The following is a 5,672-nucleotide window of genomic DNA, read 5'->3' on the forward strand; positions in this document are numbered from 1 at the left end:
AAAAATTTGTATAAAACCACAAAAGACACCAAATAACCATAGCAATCTTGAAAAAGAACAACAAAGTTGGAAGCACCACTCACTGTGATTTCAAACTGTTACAAATGTATAGTAGTCAAAACAATATGATATTGCCATAAAAACAGAAACATAGACTGATGGGATAGAATAGAGAGCCCAGAAGTAAACATACACAAACATGGTTAATTAATTTAAAACAACAATGCTAAGAATATGAAATGGGGTAAGACAGTCTCTTTAGTAAATAGTGTTGGAAAAACTGGGCAGTTACATGCAAAAGAATGAAACTGGACTAACTTATACCATACACAGAAATTAACTCAAAATAGATTAAAGACTTGAATGTAAGACATGAAACCACAAAACTCTTAGGAGAAAATATAAGTAGTAAGCTCCATGATATCGGTCATGTCAATGGTTTTTGGATTTGACAACAAAAGTAAAGGCACAAAAGCACAAATAAGTAAGTAGGGTTATAAGAACTAAAAAGCTATGCATAAATGGATTCCATGCTCAGCATGGAGCCACATAAGATCCTCTCTCTTCCTCTGCCCCTCTTCCTGGGGTTGCATGCTCTCTCTGTAAAAAAAATTAAAAAATATATATTTAAAGGGGCACATGAGTGGCTCTGTTGCTTGAACATCCTGACTCCTGGTTTTGACGCAGTTCATGATCCCAGGGTTGTGGGACTGAGCCCTACATCAGGCTCCTTGCTGACTGGGAGCCTGCTTAAGAGTGTCAATCTCTCCCTTTGCCCTTCTTACCCACTTGTGTGCTCACGCTCTCTCTCTCTCTCTCTCTCTCTCTCTCTCAGATAAAATTTTAAAAAGCTATGCACAGCAAAGAAAACTATCACCAAAATTCAAGGACAATAAATTGAATGGGAGAAAATATTTTCAAATTATTTATCTGATAAATGGTTAATACCTAAAATGTAAAAAGACACAAAAGAGCAAAAAAATCCAATTAAAAAATTGGGCAAAACACCTGGATAGACATTTTTTTCAAGGAAGACACATAGATGACCAACAGGGACATGAAATTGTACACCATTGCTAATCATCAAGGAAATGCAAATAAAAACTTCAATAAGATACACCTTATTGGCTTTAATCAAAAAGACAAGGAATATTAAGTATTAGTGAGGGTATGGAGAAAAGGGAATCCTTAGGCCTTGTTGGTTCAGCCACTATGAAAAACAGTATAGAGATTCCTCAAAAAACTAAAAGTACAACTACCATATGATCCAGCATTTCCACTTCTGGGTATTTATCTGTAGAAAACAAATACATAAACTCAAAAGGATATATGCATCCCCCATGTTCATTATAGCATTATTAACATAGCCAAGATATGAAAACAACCTGTGTCCATTGACACATGAATATATACAGAAATTGTGGCACATAACAGAATATTATTTAGGCATAAAAAAGAATTGAATCTTACTATTTGCAAAACATAGATGGACCTTTGAGACATTATGCTAAGTGAAACAGGTCAGAGAAAGAAAGGCAAATATTGTATGATCTTACTTATAGGTGATATCTAAAAACAAAGCAACAACAGAAAATAAACTCATAACTATAAAAAAACAGATTGGTGGTTCCCAGAGCCAGTAGTAGATGGGTAAAGTGGCTGAAAAGAGTCAAAAGGTATAAAATTCCAGTTATAAAATAAATCAGTCATGAGGATATAATATACAGCTTGCCAACTATAGTTAATAATACTATATTGCATATTTGAAAATTACTCAGAGAGTAAATCTTAAAAGTCCTCATCACACACAAAATATTCTGTTAATTGTAAATGGTGATGGGTATTAACTAGACTTATTGTGGTGATCACTTCACAATATATACAAATACAGAATTGTTATATTGTACATTTGAAAGTAATACAGTGTTTTATGTCAATTATACCTCAGTTAAAAGAAGAACCAGTACCAGTAGTACTAGCATTGGCAGCAGAGTAAGAATAAGGAGGAGGAGGAGGAGGCGGAGAATGAGGTAAGAAGACAAAGAGGAAGAAATCATAATCAGGGTAGTTATTGGAAAATCCTAAAGTAAGCCCCTTGTGTTTATGTTACTACACCCTGCCCTTCTGATCAACAAGAATGAGTCAACTTACATCAAAGGCCTATCATGGGGAACACTCAATTTTTTCTTAATAAAACAAATAATAGATAAACCCTCACACACTGAAAGAATATGCAAATCTATGCTCAGACTCATCTGGCTCCTTTTCCCTTTCCCTTGTAAAACAAAGCAATTCCATTTTAAGTCCTCTGTAATATATTTTATAAGACAATACCAAGGAAGCTTAATCTATTTTACACATGGAAGGACAACAGAGAAGACTTATCATGGCAAGAGGGATGATGTGTGCTTCCAGGAGCATTAGAGCTAGCCGTTAGTGCACACACGCACACTTCTGATACCTGAAATTAATCCCACAGCAGTGGGAAAGCTTAGTCATGCAGACTGCACTTCCTGCTGAAAGCAAAACCAACAAACTCAATACACATGCAGGAGGTGGCCTTTGTAGCTTAAGGGCTATTTTCTCTTTCTGCCATAATAATTCCACAGTATCGTTTCTCTCATGTATTACCTTAAAGGACCTTAGTATTTTTCCTCATTTCTAGGAATTTATTAGATATCAATTATATCTATTTTGGCAATACACCATGTGAGTTTAGAAATGAGCAGCGAAGCCAAAAACCTGAGTGCAAATCCTACTTCTTATGTAAAACAAAGGGCAAATTTCTCACCCTATGAAGCCTTCAGATTCCTAATCTGTATGAGAATATATTAACATCAATATCTTGAGGATCTTTTGAGGATACAGTTAGATAGTGTGTGAAAATATTTAGTGTGGGAAGGAGAGAGAGGAAGATAGTGTAATAGTATCCTGAACTTACCTTGTCCCATGTCACAACAGAGTAACTACTACATGTGATACAACTCAGTCTGAAAATGACCTGAGCCTGAAAGAGCAGATCCTCCATAGCTAAAGCTATGGTCACATTGGAGAAGGAGGAAGTGAAGAAACAAAATAGGGGACCAAATCCCTCAATATGCAACAACCCACAAGCAGGAGAGATATCATAGGTATAGAGGTCCTTTCTGAAAAGCAAAGGGATAAATCCTTAAATCAAGCACCCTCAGCTCAGGGGAAATACACCGGGAAGACAAGCCCTCATAATGTCTGGCTTTGAAAATCAGCAGGGCTTAACTCCAGGAAAGCCCAAGGATCAGAGAGAAATGGAGTCTCCAGTCTTACAGGGTTGACATGCTGTATCACTTGACTGGAAACCCAGAGTGGAAGCAGCAATTAGGAAGGCACCTGGAGAATCTTGAAAGGAAATTTATTGACTAAATTTAGAATGTGTGCCAGAGATGTAAGTGTCTACAACAGGTTTCTCTGAGATTGGAGGTGCTGGTGGGCACAATTTTTCTTGCCCTCCTTCTGCCTAGCTAGCCTAAAGCTTGAGTACACCAGCTCTTACGCTCTCAATCTACTTTGCTAGCACTGCTTGCCTTGCCTGAGCATTCCCCTGAGGCCATGCCCCACTCAACCTGCCACTGCGGAAGAAGCCCAAAGTTGCTGCTGCTCCACCATGTTCAATGGGGACTGCTGTCCCCTTAGAACAACTACATCCCTGTAAAAGCCAGCAGATAGCCCGAGCAAAAACAGTGCCTCTCCAGAGGAACTCCTGCTCTCCAGAGAGGAGGAAGTAGTCCCACCCACCAGCACACAGAAATAGCTAGAAACTGGCCTCTTACTCAGCTATATTGGGAGCTAGCCCCACCCACAAGCACATCCACAAGTAGGACCTCTCAGCCAGCCATGCCATAAAAAAATCCCTGCTCTCCAGCACGCCTACAGTAGTTGTAGCAAATCATTGCTGACAACCAGGCTGAAGGACAGCCCTGACCACCATTCGCTCTCTGCAGCAGAAGCAGCCCAGCCACAACAGAAGGGATCTCAGAGCCCACACAGAAGATATACCTGGAGCATTTGGTTTTGGTGACAGGGTAGAATCATGCTACTGAGCACCACAAGCTGCCTTTTACATGAGGCTATTACTTTCAAGATCAGGAGCAACTGATGGTCTAATACACTGTAAAACAAAACACAACACACAAAGGGATTCAGACAAAATGAGGAGGCAGAGGAGTAAGATCTAAACAAAAGAATATAACAAAACTCCAAAAAGAGCTAAATGCAATGGAGATTAACAATCCATCTGATAAAGAGTTTAAAGTAATGGTCATAAAGACAATACCAAGCTTGAGAGAAGAGTGAATAAAGTCAGTAGAAGCTTCAACAAAGAGATAGAAAATATTTAAAAAAGAACAAAAAATGCAATAACTGAAATGAAAAATACAGAGGCAATCAACAGAGGATTAGAGAATGCAGAAAAAATCAGCAAGCTTGGAAAATAATGTAGTGGAAAACACCAAAACTGTACACCAGAATTGAAAAAAAAAGAATTAAAAAAATCAAGTGTAATATCTATATCATAGGGGTTGGTAGGAGTCCCAAAAGGAGAGGAGAAGGGCAGAAAACTAACTTGAAGAAATAAGAGCTGAAAACTTTCCCAACCTGGGGAACAAAACAAACATCCAGATTCAGGAAGAACAAAGAATCTCAAACAAGTTGAACCCAAGCAGGTCCACCCCAAGACACATAATAATTATAATGGCAAAAATTAAAGTGAAAGAAATAATCTTTAAAAAAATAGTAGGAGAAAGTCATTTACATACAAAGGGAACATTCTAAGTCTGTAACAAACTTAAAAAATCATCAGAAAATTTGCAGGCCAATGGGAGTGGAATGATATATACAAGATGCTGAAAGGAAAACAAAACAAGACAACAACAACCACAAAAAACACTACCAACTACATGACCTAGTAGCAAGACTATCATTCAGAATTGAAGATAATGAACTTGCCAGACAAAAGTTTAAAGGAGTATATTAGTACAAAACCAGCCTCATAAAAATGTTAAAGGGAATTTGTTAAGCAAAAAAGGCCATAATTAAAAGAAAATTGTGAAAGAAAAATGTATGTAAGGGAAATATCAATCATAAGTCATAAGTCAAAAGATCAATGGCTTGTAAAGCTGTATAAAAGTTAAAAGACAAAATTAGTAAAACATAAACATACACAGAATGTTATATATGAACTTGATGACAACCAGAAATCTAAAACCTGTAACAGAAAGCATAACAAGAGAAAGAATTACAATAATAAAACTAAAGAAAGTCTTCAAATCACAAGGGAAGAGAGCAAGAGAAGAAGAGGATAAATAAAAACTACAAAAACCACGAACTGACAAAATGACAGTAAGTAAATACTTATCAATAATTACCTTAAATGCAAATGGACAAAAATGGAACCTAGCTGGTTCAGTCAATAGACAATGCAACTCTTGATCTTGGGGTTGCAAGTTTGAGCCCCATGTTGGGTACAGAGATTACCTAAATAAATAAAGAAATCTTTAAAAGAAATAAACATAAATGGACTAAAAGGCCCAATCAAAAGACATAGAGTGACTGAATGGATTACAAAAATTAGATCCAACTATATGCTGCCTATAAGAGATTCACCCCAGATCAAAAGACAAACACAGATTGAAGATGAA

Source organism: Suricata suricatta, chromosome 11 (assembly GCF_006229205.1).
Source record: "Suricata suricatta isolate VVHF042 chromosome 11, meerkat_22Aug2017_6uvM2_HiC, whole genome shotgun sequence".
Lineage (NCBI taxonomy): Eukaryota > Metazoa > Chordata > Mammalia > Carnivora > Herpestidae > Suricata > Suricata suricatta.